This window comes from Malurus melanocephalus, unplaced genomic scaffold (assembly GCF_030028575.1).
Source record: "Malurus melanocephalus ecotype Western Australia unplaced genomic scaffold, MMel_1.1 scaffold_30, whole genome shotgun sequence".
Classification (NCBI taxonomy): domain Eukaryota; kingdom Metazoa; phylum Chordata; class Aves; order Passeriformes; family Maluridae; genus Malurus; species Malurus melanocephalus.
Window position 1 is genome coordinate 546,810 of NW_026623262.1, and position 16,367 is coordinate 563,176.

A 16,367-nucleotide genomic window follows, 5' to 3' on the forward strand; every position below is an offset into this window, starting at 1 on the left:
GGTGTGGTGTGGAGGGAAGGGGATGAAGACCCTGGAACAATCCTAAATTACACTGGCTATGAARTAACAACAAGCACAAATCTGCTTTTTAAATAGTTGCAAGACAAATCTTTCTGACAGAGCCTGCCAAAGATATTAAGGCCCTGATTTTGAAAAGCTGATTCATGCAGAATCCYACCTTTGCCAACAGGGGAAAGTTTACACTGATGAAAGAAACAAGATTTTMAACACACACATCCTTAATAGATTGAAACAGTGGCAAGCAGTGTGATGTATTCTACAGATCACTAGATTCTGGCATTTAAATTTAATGATGAACTAAGGTTTCAGAGATTTGACTTACAGTATAAGTCTTATGCCTTTGTTTAAAATTACCATTTTTATACATTTTGAATGTAACAGGTTCACATAAGATTGCAGACTTTCAGATGATTTCCAGCCATTGTTCTACACCCTAGAAGATTTCAACATCCTCAGCACAGAGTCTCAATACCTATCAAATCAATTGTTTGGACTGATTTTGCAGTTTATTCTTACATGCTGCTGCAGCTTCAATGATTTTTTCTGCAAAATAAAGTTGCAGAGTTCCTTCTAAATTCACCATTACTCTACCTAATGTAAATATTATTTACCCTAACATCTTGTGGAAGTAATTTATACAAAAATCATTACTAAATGCTAATAACATCACAGACTTTGTTGTGTAGCATCTGAAGATCTGTCTTGCTAAACCTACCTCCTGGCAAAATGCAAAACATAGATACCTGGAACCTGGCCAGGCCAGAAGAGTGCAGCTCAGCACCCTGGAGGACAGAACAACCTCTGTCTTAACCCCAGGCTCTGAGCTATGTGAGTTACCCTGTGAAAGACCTCTGTCCTGTAAAACACAGTGTGATCTGCCTGCTCAGAACACAGGTTTGTTATGAATAAAACCTTTGGTGTTCTGCTCTTTTCACCCAGTCTCCTTTGACTAAAAAGTCCTACTTCACACCTTATGWGAATTTGCAGAATAGATGAAAATAACTCATTTTTTGTATGCTTGTCTTGAATTGTGCTTCTCTCTCCAAGGTCTAACAATAGGCATATAAAAGCTTGTGAATCTAGGAAAGAGAATTTAATGGAGATTTCCCTTAGATGGAACCCATAGAGTTCCCTCAAAAGAGAAAAAAGCTATTGAACATAAAATGGGGTAAAAATCACCAAACTTCATTTTCTCTCAGCATACTGTTTATGCAATAACACGGCTCATACACTCCACAATGTGCAGCACTGAATTAATTTTTAGCCTGTTTCCAACCAGTATGAAAAGAATGATTTTGGTGGCCTACATCCAAAGACAGAGCAGTGGATCACTGTTCATATTACTCAGTGATTGCATATAATTTGGCATCACTGAAACAATCGCAGCTCTGAAAAGGTTGAGCTCTRGGTTATTATGAAGGCTAAATTAACTCTCATCACTTGAGTGAATGATCCATTCACACCAAGGTCAAAATCAGTAGTTGAGCAACACAGGCAAGATGACACTATAGCTGACTGACCTGTAGTTGCATATGGATAAGACTTTATTATTCTCTCAGAAAACTTGAATATTATTGAAAACATTAAATTAGTTACTTACTGTAGAAAAAATTAAAATCACTGTGGAAAAAGTAAAATCCAACCTGTCTTTACCCTGCTCACTTTGCTCCTTGGATTCAAATAAAAGTACAAGTGCTATCAGTGAGTGACTGAAGTTGCTGAGGCAGGAATGAAAGTTCAGGAGGAAAGTGAGGTGAGGCTTTTCTTGGTTTCCTCTTGAAAACTCTTAAACTAGCCTGTAGATTAGGCACTTGAGTGCACTAGCAAGACAAGAGAACAGAGAAGAAAGGAGGTTAGCAGGTGCTAAAGAGAAACTAGGGTCTCCCAGAGAATACAATTTTCCTTTTTCTGGAGGAAAAAGGGTTTTCTTTTTATTGATTTTTCTTTCCTTCTCTATCCCCAATTTGAGCAGATCAAATATGAAACCTCCATGTTGTAGAATAGTCTGACAGTTTTTTCTGAATGGCAATTAATAGTTATAATAAAAAACTTCTATCAGAACAAAACTTTTTTTTTTAGATAGTCACCCAAAAAGACAAAATCTTTCAACTTTTCAATCTCTAAGTTTTAAATCAATATTAATCTCTGCATCCATCCTCACAGTTCTAAGTTAAGGTCTGATCCTCTATGGCTCACATTGTCCAGGCAGTCCATATTTCAGACATTGCTGTGTGACTTCATTACATCCCATCATTGGCAGCAGTGGCTGAACTACAGGAAGACACCAGGGTGTATCACAGGATACACAGTCCAGCAGAGACTAGGTTCCACTGGRGTGGTGTAGGAAATAAAAATAACTAACTGCAGTTTCCAGTGTAAGCCCAAGGGAACCAACAGCATGAACTGTAGAGCTACTTGATCACTGGAACCTCTGCCTTATGCCACACTACAGCAATGACTCAGCCAAAAGCAGCTGCTATTTTTGATTGAAAATATATGGTTTTGTTTACTTTTCTTGACAGGAAGTTTACCCAAAGYATTGTTTTCCCACAGAAAATGTTAATGCCTTTCAGGCTTTCTCCATTTGTTTGTTTGGGTTTTTTTTGAGGAAAAAAATTTGACTAATTATTTTTGATTATCCARACTTCCTGCTCCTCTCAGAAGCCTAGGTTGCATGTCAGGCAATTCTATCTACACCTCAGTACATGCTTGCTCTGGCTCCTAAACCTAGGTGGCTTTGGTTAAACTGGATCCTCAAACTTACTAAGTTATTTAATTTCCACTGTGTGAGGATATTTCAAATTATAAAATTGTCTTTACATTCTGAGATTTCTAATTCAGCTTCAACAAACAATCTTTCTATCATCTTTGCATACAATTATACAATACTTCAGTGAGCCTCAAGGGGAGAGAGAAAAGAATACAGACAATAACTATGCTTTGAACCATTAGCAAATGGTTATGAGAGAACAGAATGGACAACAAGCATACTGATTATTCCTTGAGTTCTCCTCAATGCTGTCTAATTGACTGTGACCTCAGGATTGACAGAGCTTCTCCTATTAGATGTAACAGACAATGTGATTGGGACAGGAAGCCTAAGGTTCGTAGAATTATTTGCTTCATGTCTTTCAAATCAGTAGATAGGCAAGGACATAACCACTCAATCTGACATGTTCTTCATAAAACACAGGACATTGAAAAGTCATATAACTGCTGTTTATACTGCCTGATTCTTATTGTCACAAATTTTAGGTAACATTGTCGAATTACTTCAGTACTTTGCAATCTGTTGATGAATGTTGAAGAAACCGACATTTAGAATAATCTTCATTTGGCTAAGAACAGTGATTAAAGAACACAATGATTTAGGATGAAAAGTTCCCCTGCTTTGAATGGTTACCCTCAGTAATGATTCTCAGTAGAACAACTGCTGAGAAGATGTGGCATCATGGAGAAGAATTGGGATTCACATCTTCCACAGGGATAGAATCCTTCATAGAATCCTTCGGGTAATAGCACTGTTTAGAACTATTTTTAGAACTTCTCTAGTAGGTGTGTTAGAAATACTAGTTATTATTGAAGGAAAGGAAACCAATGCAGAACAAATGGAGTCAAACAGAGTCAACCCATTCTTCTATTTTCTATACCGCAATCTTTCTCTATAATCTTACTCTCTATAAAGGTGTTTGACATCATCAGAGGAAAGATGCTATAAAAATGAAAGTATTTCCATTGTTTTAAAGTGATAGGTGTTTCTAAAGCATCATAAGCCTGAAGTACTAATCTGTGAAAAAGCTCTGTGTACCAGAACAATTCCTATTTTGCTGAGACACAAGTCAAACCATTTGAGCACATAGGCACAGCTGGTCACCATTCAAAATAAGGAACAGTTGCTTCCATCAGTTGTGTGCACATCTGAAGCATGCATGTAAAGGAATCTTTGTTGATAAATGATTCCCCAGTAAGGAGATGTTTTCTCCAGATGTATTCATACTACTTTAATCACAGTATTTTCCAACTCATTTATGCAAAGTATTTCTGGTCTACCAACTTYTAAATGAGAAGTTCCTTGAACACTACATTTTTAAAATAAGATATTAAGGGTCTCTACACGATTTGAAATTAACTCATTGCACTGGTGACACCAGATGTGTAATTAGAAATGGAGTATTTCTTTCCAAGAAGGGCTAGTTACAACATTAAGAGCTCTGGCCAGGAGTTAGGAGATTTGCTTTCACAAAAGTTCTGAAGTTGTCGTTTAAATAGTCACAGAATTTTCAAGTTCTCATCTGTAAAATAGGGATAATAGCAATTTCCTCTCCAAAGGAGCCCATATGGGGGCAAATAAATATATTTGTTATATTTAGAAATATTAGGGGATATCAAGATATACAGTAGGAAAGCTTTTCCTGTGGAAACCAAAACCTATAAAAAGTCTGTGTAAAATTCAATAGACAGTTTCTGTTCGAACAGTTTGGGCTCAAAGAAAAGCATATGATTCAGGCTCCCATTCAGTTTTCTCTCCCAAGAGATCTTGGCCATTGTCTCACCAGCCTTTAGAAAGCGACCTAACTACTGAGACATTCTTCAATTCCACTTTGATGCTACCACACATTGTATAAAATATTTAAATACTCAGTGACCTCATCCTTCTGCCCCAAATCAAAGTGAAATTTTCATCTATACAGACTGCTTCGTAGCATTTGGAGAACTGACCAATAGTATGTTTAAGTTTGTATAAGTCCCCAATATATGCAGAAATCTTTAAGATAGGAAAGAATGAGAATTACTGCCTAGGCTTGTTCCTTGTATGTTAACAGTTCCTTCTCCTCCTGATCATTCACATCCCCAGAACATTTTATTTCATAGTTCACTTTTTAAAGTARGATATGAATAGAGAGATATCTAGCGGACTATGGATTATTATGTGTCCAGATGATATTTAATTCCTATAAGCCATCCTTAGGATGTTAGTTTACATTCACCATTATGAGCATCTCTCTCTCCCCACCACCATTTCTCCTATTGCTTTAACTACACATTTCTGTTTATCTCACAGCTCCTCTCAGCAGCTCAACAATGAAAAAGTCCTCCTGCATTGTTCACCTGACAAACTTTGCCTTAGAAATAAGACACAAACATTTAGGAATAAAGTTACCCAAAATTCTATAAATCCAGAACATGAAGATTATTGTGCCCATAATTGCTGCGTTCTGAATTACAAGAAGGTTTAATTTTCTAAACTTCRGTTCTTTTCAGATGCTTAATCATTGATTCAAAAGCGCATATCCCATGTCCTAATGCTTTGACAGGTCTTCATTTCTTACACAGCAGACAGTTGTGAACATAAAGATAGAAGCAATAAAGAAGCAAGCACGGTAGTGACTGCATCTTGGAATTTGACTTCTGAATCTTTCCTGAAAGCCAGGTGGGTAACTTGCTGATTACAGAAGAAAAAATACACTCTGAAGGATATTTTCAGAAGTACTTTGAGATTTGGARTTCAATCCTGTAATACTTGTTTCCCCAATTTTTTAAATCCTTTCAGTTCAGAAACCCTCTAATGAAGGGAATTTAACAAGCTACAGGCTCCTACATAATGCAGAGTACTCAGAACAGGAGAGATTATTTCAAGTAGCAAAACACTGTTCATTAGGGAAATGATCATATTTGCAAATCTTCTGAGCTCCATCTCCATGAGCTCATCATTTATKTGTTTCCATAGAGTTTTCATCCATTCCTTAATACTTGTCTATAAAACTTAGAAAATAAATGAACAGCTACTACTACATTGTAAGGAATGTCCATGGTTTCCTACTCATCAAGCAGGTGAATATTTTTGAATATGTATGGTRTACAAATGCAACAATGTAAGTTTCAACGTCAAAAGCCTACTGATGTGGAAAAGTAATCTAAGGATTTTTATCCTTTGTGCTAGAATCCTGTTTGTTGCAGGGAAGGAATCCTTAACTTCATGATTTGATTTTTTGCTTGTTTTCAAAGTTTAAAACACCTTTTAAAGTATTAAAATTCCACAACTAGGAATCAGTTTATATCTCATTCAAAGTCTTTTCAGTAGCATTAATTGATGAGAGGTGTGCAAGTAATAAAAGAGAAAAAACTAAATTTCAAACCTGAGATAAGTAAGTATATCACTCTTACAGTCAAAAATGTATTGGCTGAATTTGTCTCAAGATTCTAAAAGGAAATTCAATTAAKATACTCAGGGAAACTGAAAGCAAAAGTATACATTATTTACCTGCTTTAGTATAAGCAATGATTCCAAATAAAACTGGACCTTTTAATGAAATTAATATTAATGGGAAAAAAAAATCCCTCAAATTCCCTCTTGAACTTCTCGGGGAAAAAAATCACCTGAAACATGTATTCAGTAAACAATGTTGCATTACTGCTACCCTAAGTAACTCAGTGTGTGAGTGCTCTAGACCACTATGATGTAAGAGTACTGACTTTATTTCTGAGGAATTATTCCACTGCGCAAACATCTCTAGTAGACACCTGAAAATTATGTACAACCACAATTTTAACTATCTCCCACACCTAATCAATAGACTAGAATGTAAATGAAAAAATGTCCCCCTAACATGCAGAAACATATAGTTTTGCTTTGGGGCTAATGATTCATTGAATTCAAAGCTTCAAGTAAACCACAAGTAYCAAAAATTCTCATTAACAAAAACCAGTTAGCTGCAACACTCCCRTTTACAGGGTCTGCAATTCAGTTGCAATGGCAAAATCACTATGGTACAAGATACTAAAATCAATAGAATGTACTTAGAAATAAGCTTAACAAAAAAAAAAGTTTTGAGTTCCGTAAAATGAGTTCAAGCTTAAATCAACTTATATCTAAAAAACTGARCAATGTTTTGCTCATGTAAAAATAAAGAAATAAATAAAAATCAGGAAGATCTTTTGCTTCCTAATCTTGTCAGGCACTCTGTTTCATCAGAGCAGAAGGAGCTTTTCCTATTCTTCCACAACAATAACTTCATCTCTGAGGTAACTGCACACTCATGGACATTAAAATAAATTTTATACTCTTTTGGAGACTGAATGGCTTGTGTACAGCTGCAATTACCTCTGAGGAAAAGCTGATGAAAAGAAAAATCTGCGATGACCACTGAAAGGGACTCCTGTCATTCTGAACAAATGCAAGTAAAGCTGGATGCCAGATTAGTGACTTAATCATAAAATATAAATCAATAGACAGGATTCTGCTATAATCCATCCAAGGCCAGGTTTTCATAGTTCTTATGTTATAAAATAGAACTGCTGCAAAGGTTATTCTTCTAGGGGATTACTAAATGGCTAAAGAAATATAGAGGGAAACGAAAGACAGTTGTATAATTTCCTGAAAGACACTATGACAAACTTATCCCCACCAGGAACCATCTTATCCATCTGAATCCATAATAATGTGCATTTAGGTTTGGAACTCCTCCAACTTCAAAYTGTTTTGCCGAATTTCTTAAAAAGTAGTGAAAAAAAAATCTTTGTTTCCACCTTGACGACCTCTGAACCACATTTCAGCCTCAAGCACTTTTTAAAGCCATGCACAACACTTCAGAATAGAAAAAAATGACAGAMTCCATACTCCAGCAGTGCCTGTAAATACCATTGCAATAATGTTATCATTCACTGTCAGATATTGGAAAGGTACAAATTGAGGCAGACACTGTGGCTTCACATGGTACTATGCAAGGCTTTTTCTTTTCACTACTCTTCATTGGTTATTAGTGCAGACACCATTAATGCATTTCCATTCAAAGGAGGATAATGAACTATTAGTGCTTTTTTCTGCAAAGTGAGTTAAACTAAGTCTGAAGTCTAAGTTCATCATTTTGTACAGTTCACAAACAGWATAATTTCCGATTGTTTCTTAGTCTACTTGAACAGAGTGTTCATCAGTTCTGAAACCTTGAGCAAAAACTCAAACAGCATTATTTCAAAGTTCCTTCTTCAAATACTCATTCAGCATATACGCTAAGCATGAGGCATACCCCAGAGCCTGTTTTAGTTATGACCTATCCCCATAACTCTCAGGTGTTTCCTGACCCTGACCAGTCAAGAACTGAGCTGCAGGTCTGGGAATAAAGCAAGACACTTGTAGCAATACATGATAGCAACATGCCACTGGAAAATTGAATACTCTGCTGTCAGCTAAAGCCTACTACACAATACTCAATCTACACATTTTTCTTTTTTTCTTTTTTTAATCACAGCTTATGTCTGTATTGCTTTGTTGCTGATAAGCCATGTTTCTGTGGCTTTAGCACAGAACACCTTAGAACTCATGTAAAGCTTGCTTAACTAGGTTCATTAAAYTGTACAGGCACTAATTGTATTTATTTCTTTGAAATACCAAGATGAAGAGTATAGAGTCAGACCATTAACTTTATTTCCTCATTTTGTTCAATAAAAAATGACAATTCTGCCCTGAAAATTGAATTTTAAAGATTTGTCTGTGTTCCCCCATYGAGATTTTTATGCTCTAAATCAGTATTAGTGTAAATGAACTACAGTTCCAAAAATACATTTACAGACTTGTGGGAATCCTTCAACAGTCAGTCCATGTCTTCAGGGTTCCTCTGTATAACAAGGTGCCTCTGGTCTATGCCACTGCCTGTGACCCTACAGAATTGCTGCCTAGAGACCATCATTGTGGTGAGCTAGATTCCACACCTGGTGGCCCCCATCACCATGAAATCACCCTTAACATATAAAAAATCTTAACATTTAGAAAGCAGTGTATTTGCTATTAGAGAAGTATCAGCAAATTAACTAAGACTATTCTATTTTTTTTCTATTACCTAGCCAATAGATTTACATTTTTAGAGAATTTTACACATTAAAACATACCCTGAACATTTATTCAAACTAAACATTTCCCTTTGCTTCAAGGATTTCCTGTAGTTCCTATAGTCCCTATAGTCTAAACGTGGATGCTGAAGGAAATATTGACTCCCCTCACTTTACTTTTAGAAGTGTTAACAGAGAAGGCAGAGCCTTTTTGTATTCAAAACGTAAACACTAATGTGTTAACAAGTAACATATCACTTCGCTGAATTACTAATAAATTCTATACAAACAGGAAATAAATACATTCAATCCAGCTGTTGGAATGGGACAGAAAGAGCTTCAACTCACATTKCATCACATCTCCAAATCTGGGTTTCATATACACAGACAAACTTTGCRTGAACCCATGAAGAAAAGTAATGCACACAATTATTTTGTGTCTTGATTGGTATGCAGTGGCACCCAGAGAATTTGACAGGATCACAGCTTCACTTGGGTTCTGAAGTACAGTGGGACATGGACCCACTGGAACTTGACATTGCTCCTTATCACCTACCCTTACAYTGAAACAGGAAAAAAATTCTTATGGACCGATAATTTTACCAGAAAGTGCAATCAAGCCTTATATGCAAAGTGGTGTAAGACAGTGATTGATTCACATTACTTGTGTGCAGAAGCAGTAACACTTTCTGTACTGACCTTCGTCTCATCCTGCTGTGTCTTCCCCTAAGATGCCTGTGGAGGTCAGTAATGCATAAAGCTAATAGGGGCCTGGGAGTGCCAGGCCCCTGCAWKKWWTKRWKRWKGRWTTTTTTTTCTCTGCAAGCAAAGGTTTTCTCACTSTCAACACATCGCAAAAAATCACTGAAATTGTCAACTACACCATTATAAACAAATGTATAAGCATATATGTATTTAGACATATACATATACTCTCTCATACACACTTCTCAAATCATGAAGCCTGCAAATGAATATAAAAGCAACGCAAAGCAGATCATTTCTCATCTGGACAGCTCTCTATCCAGTCTAACCACAGAAGTGGCAGACAAGTGGGAATATTTCAAATATAGTAAGGGATAAGAGGAAGACAGGTTTACAGAATTATAAACATTAAGTAACTTCTTTGAAATAAATCTGGTTTTGGGGGTCCCAAGTGTTCTTTTCATTTGTTCATTTGTTTAATTAGAGGTTAATAGCTGTATTTAGCCCTATGGAAACAAACTTCTAGTACCTAATTATATTACACAAGCTGTTAGGGTGAAATTTGAGAAAGTTATCCTTCTTCTGAATATTTTCTTCTCTCCTACTCACATAGCAAATTGCCGTTCTCAGTGTTCTACACACAAAGTTCTATCCACTTTGCTGCTTAACAGTGCAATGAATAAAAGCATTGCTGATCTAACCAGTCAAATGAGATTCTTTCAGGTAAAAACACAGCAAATGAATTTGTATATTTAGCACTGGAAGACAGATGTAAGGCAGCAACAAAAAAAAAGTGAACTATAGCCATAACAAAAATTAATATAATTTTATGTTGGTTTGTTATAAATAAAATGCTAAACACCACCTTTGTTCTCCAAGTGTACATACATAATTTTATGTTGTGAGTTTGTCATTCAAAAGCACCCAGACTAGGCTGCAAAAGTTTTCTATGCACAAATTTGAACAAGCAACTCTCATTCTCAGTTACTTAATCTGTAAATGGATATTTAAGCTAATATTCAGCAAAATATTCTAGCATCTTATATAAAGCCAATTAGCTAAGCTGATGTGAAAATCTAGCTAGAAAGAGTAAGAGAATATCTAGTTAAGCATCTGAAGTGGATAGAACCCGTCCTGTCATAGTGGGCATACCCAAATAGGTCAGATGAACTTCACCTGAAAAGTCCTCATTTCTCTCCATTGACTACAAACACAGGCTACACTAACTAGTTCAGGTGTCAACAGCCATCCTCAATGCAAGCCTGCCAATTTATAAAAAGGTTACAAACCCTCTTGTTCATAAGCCTGCAATCAGAACTTATTTTAGAATCATTTCAATGTTTCATCAACTGAATTTTCAAAGAATACAGGTGGAGTCTTCATTTAGTTCCTGATCATGGAAAAAAAACAAATCCTCTTTTAAATAATTTATCAGCTGCTTTTGTTTGAGACTTCTGAATATTCTTCAATGCAGAGACCATGATACTGGACATTAAAAATGCAATGTACTCAGGAAAGCTACATTTTCTCCAAAATTTATGTCTCATTGGGAAAAGCTAATTTTGTTATGTTTTTCATTGTCACAATATGGAATACTCAAATATATACCTTGATAAATAATGTTGATGCAGTTTTTGTTTTGACTGTAAACTCTGACTAGTACTCCAAGATATTGACAGTGATACATATATCATAGCAGTTCATAAAATCATGATTATTAATGTATCCATATTCTAGAAAATACTAGAGTATCAAGCCTAAAGGTGGCTTTTGTTTTTAAAAAAATCTGTTTCTAAACCCTGGTTGTTTAACCTGAAATTATTTATTGAATTAGGATTCCTTAGAGATTAAGCAGGTAATCCATGGAGACTGTTCCCCAACTTTTCCTTAGCTGCCATTCATTAAACATGTTCAATCTCATGAACTATGAGGCATTTCACTTTTAAGCACTCATTTCCTCTAAACTTACCTAAAATTTCACTAGACTCAGTAAGTACTGCCCTGAAATACTGTCCACATATATTGAAAACATTCCCAATGGAGAAGAATAAAATATTTAAAATCTATATTTGATCTGACAACAGCATTATCATGTTTAAATTAGAAACAGATTAGACAAAATTGAAGATAAAGAGGACACAAGCATCACTCCTATTTTGGTGGGGTGGGCTTTAAATTATCAGATTCATTCAGAATACATTASGCAGAAACACTGAACTGTTATCTTTAGACAGCCTTTTCTAACAGTTTACAATTTCTCAGTTCAGTGAAGCTTGCCACCAGCTTGTTATCAGAACAAAAAATGAAAAATCATTTGGTTCAGAGCACAGAACTGATCTCACCTCCAAAAGTACATGTTTTCTTCCGAAAACCAACACTTCTTTGGACTGTAGAGGAATTGCTTCTTGCTTTACAGTGAAGTCAATCTTTTGAAGATTCTTCCACGGTTTCAGGTAATTCCTAACCACATTACAAGTAGATATTGTTTGTCAGTTTGCAAAGCAAACAACCCCCACACACAAACAAACATACTTTCATTCTCCCTTTTCCCCGGCTTTTTCCCTTTTATTTGAAAAATATTAGTTGACTTTGTGTAATTCCTTCCCTATTGTTCTTATGCAGTGAAAAAGATGGACTCATTACTCAGAGTACTTTTCAAAGTGCAGATTATGGAAAAGATTAAAGTTTCTTTACAATATCCTGCATTTGCTAGTTAGAACATGTTTATATATATTGAATTTGAAAATAATCCTCAGCAAGCCAAAAAACATCACAGTGATGCAACTCATGATGAAAGAGTTTGATAAATACATTATTTTGACCCACACATAATCAAGGCACAAAAATGCAAATAGTGACAACTGAATGTATTAATAAGTCCCAAACATATTAAGCTCTTTTGCTTAACCTGCTTAGCTCTTAACAAAGGTGTGCTCAAACTCAGCCTGGTCAAAAAAAATAAAGCCATATTCCTTACACTGACGTTARACATCCCAAAGGCTCATCTGCTCTACAAGCTACACCTGCTGCTGACAAAAAGGTGAGCCACAAGTGTGGCTTGGACTTGCTCACAACAGTATAATTAGACACTAGTTTAAAGGCAAAGATGCACAAAGATAAATGCTTTTTCTTGTTGTTTTGAAAAATGTACATGGGACTTTTGCAAACATTTGTATTTACTCTGAATCTCATTCTACTTAATTCCACAATTCTGTGACACAGCTGAACCTCATTACCTCCTTGCAAGTTATATTGCTCAGAAAGTTTTCTATCACTATTTGAAGAAAGTGGCTAGAAGTTTAATAAACACTAGCAATCCTCTGACAATGCATAAATAAGAACACAGTGAAATACTTGTCTATAAATTGTACTTTAAATGGATATCTCCATGCAGGTGAAGTTTAATTTTCAGATGCATTAAGAGGCATGACAGATTAGAATTGAATAGTAAAGAAATTATGGGAAGATTTCCCATTTTCATAGGCAGTTTGAGTCTTTATATTTCCTGCAAGTGGTGCTAGGGGAAAAAAAGCTACAGAAACACATTTAATCATTTGGAAAAGTCAGGTTGATAGCAAAGCTCTGATTCATAAAGAACCAGTGTTTTCCACACTAAGAGCCAAACATTTTAATGGTGCTATTTTTACTGCTTCAATTTTTGGTCTACCAACATTTCTGTAATTAATACATTAAAGAGCATGGCTCAAATTTTCAATTAGCATGTGCCATCCCCGCACCATTTCTGCACCTACTGCACCTAGTTCAAGTAATAATCCTATTCAGGTGTCAGTGCAGCAAAAACAGAGGCAGGAACTTGATGCCTGATGGCAAGAAATTTGGATGGGCATTTGAGAGGATGGGTACAGCACTGTGATCCACATCTATCTTTTAGAAGAGTCCACAATTACTACTAATTTCAAAAAGTTCCTCTCCCAAAGAATGGATCAAAAGTCTGCAAAACACTTCTATTTTCTCATGGCTAAAAGCATGGAAGGGACTTAAAGAGATCATTTAATCCATCCTTCTCAATATAAATATATATATATATATATATATATATATATATACACATATGTACACGTAAAGAGGAGGATTACATACATACACATATATATGTATATTTGTGCTTATGTATGTATAGATAAAAACATATATTAAATAGAAACTAGAGAAGCTGGACTAAACCTGAGCTTTTTCTTTAAAATTCCAGGTCCATTTTTAAGTTAAATTCACCGATTAACTTTAAAAAGCTGATGGTCAACTAGATTTGAAACAACTATTAGAATTTTTTCTGCTTTGAAAATTCAAAAACTTATGTAGACTATTGGTTCTACTAAAAAAAAAAAAAAGAAACATGATGAACAGGAGATTTTAAACAAGACAACAAAATTACATCATTATTTATATTTCATTAATAGGTATAAGAAATTAAAGCAAAGGAACCTCTGCAAAAATGGAAATTCTGTTCTTTAGAGTACAATAAGTTTCATGAACATTTTAGAACCTCAGAATTTTAATAAAATTCAGCTTCCCTTTGGTAAGAAATTGCTCACAGAGCAGAAACTGCTTCACACATCCACTTTTATCATCAAACCTTTAAGCACCACTCTTTGTTAAAATGTTGTTCCAGAACATAAACAGTGACCAAGTTCCTCTTCCTCATAGCTACTTTTCTTGTTTCTTCCAGGGTATCCATCTGACCTACATAATTCTAAATGAGCACCCAAAAGTGAAAAAGCAGTGGAGGCAAAGATTAAATTCAAGAAACAAAAGACATCCTTAAAACTAAATCATGTGCCAAGCCCAAGATATTGCACTGATGGTAATGACAATTATAACTTGTCAGTTAGCAGCAGGTTTCCTGTCTGCTCCCTGAAACAAGTTAATAGGAAATGACTGCTTGGATGCATGTTTCTCAAGTATTATAATTTCTGTTTCATGCATCACACTAACATCAAAAATTCAAAATACCTATTGTCATCAGCTAGACACAAAACATTGCACTTGTTATAAGTCACATCCTCCAACATGTTGATTGTACTTACAGGACTTGTTAGTGAGATGGACTGTGATTCAGATCCTTATGACCATCAGTGTCACTCAGAGTTCAAAAACAATGCAATATTAAGTGCAACTTGGTCCTTAGTTTCCTTTTCAGTATTATACAGTGTAACCAACTTACAGTTAATCTATTTTTACCTATGTAAACTGTGATATTTTGATATATTTAATTATAGATGTTTGTTTCCATCTCATATAAAAAAACCTGCAAAAGGAAGAAATTGCATAAAGATTTTTGCATGTCATGCAACTCTGGAAAAAAAATACTCTTGCACAAAAACTTGTGTTAACATTAAATTTCTAATAAAAGGGATTCACTGTTCTCTCAGTTTGAGACAACGTTTTCAGAGAAAAATGTTACAGAGTAAATGTTTCCTCTGAAGTGAAAAAAATGATAATTTTTCCCCACCAATATGAAATAGATGTTTGGGCAAAAGTGAAGAGAAAAAATTAGTTTTTTTAACAAAACAAGGTGCCTGCAGGACACAGGAAAAAAATGAGTAACTGTTGGATAATTARAGCTCCCAGAATGCACGTGGCCTCCTCCCCCCACAGCTGCTCGGCACATGGTGTGGAGAAAGATGGCGTGGCTCTTGTCCCAGGAAAAAAAAAAAAAAAAGAAACAAAAGAAAAAAAAAGTTCATGTGGCCACTCAGGAAACAGTGGAAACCTGCTGGTAGTCCTTGTTTCATTGTGGATGAAACAGAGCGCTCGATGCACTTTTCTGTCGCTGGCTTGGCTTCTTCTGGMGTCYGGGAYGAGATGGAGCGGCGTGKCYTGTCTCTGCCAGCTGCTGGCTGATCAGTGCTTGTCTCCCGGTTTTTCGGACTGACGTGCTGCCGAATTGCTCCAGAAAAAAAAAATCACATGAGTCGTAGAGMGGGTGGCRGTCCAGGGAGAGCTGTTTGYCCAAGCTAACAAACCCGAGCTAGCTAAGSAGCAGCAATGTAACTCCTGCAACCAACAAGGTGAACTCTTGTAGCCACTGCTGAGCTACCAACAACAACTTTTAACTGCCCGCGCTGTCTTTCTAGCTGCTGCTGCCACTTCTTCCAGGTCAGATTTAAAGGCACAGACACCTTTTGGGCATACAAGCACATGGAATATAGGAATAGAGTGTTATMATAAAATCAACCCAAGACAACTGTAGTTTATGAAACACTTTTGTCCTCTGTGGATTCAACCTCACAGCTTATGGAGAAGGAAATTRTTGTGGATACATAGCTCAGCTGTACTTGCACATCTGGAAGCAGAAACAGTAGCAGCTGTCCTGATGAGAAATAGTTAGCAAGAAAGCAAACATTCAACTAATAATCACAAAGAAACAACCAGTTCTTGAGAAATATCTGGACTGGACTATTTGACACTGAATGCTCAGTAAAGCCGGCACTGTAAAGCCAAAGACTGCCTGTACAAAATGCACAAGTGAAAGTACAAGGCAAATTTATGAACCAGCTTTGCAGAGAGTCCATCTAGCTGCAGATTTCAGTGGGTACTAGAAAGGCACTCTCAACTGGGCAAGTGAACCAGAAGAAGTTAAAAAGAAGCTGGCCAATATAATTCAAAGAATATTTGCTGGTGGCTGATGGAAATGACTGGATGCATTCATAAAACAAGAGAGGCAGAGGTTAAGGAGAGCAGAATATTACAGTTCACAAGGAACAGATAGGAAAAGTCCTCACATTCTCTCATGAGATATCAAGATGGCATAAGTCATTGGATAGGGGTGACTAAGCTGGGAAAACAGCTACATTTAA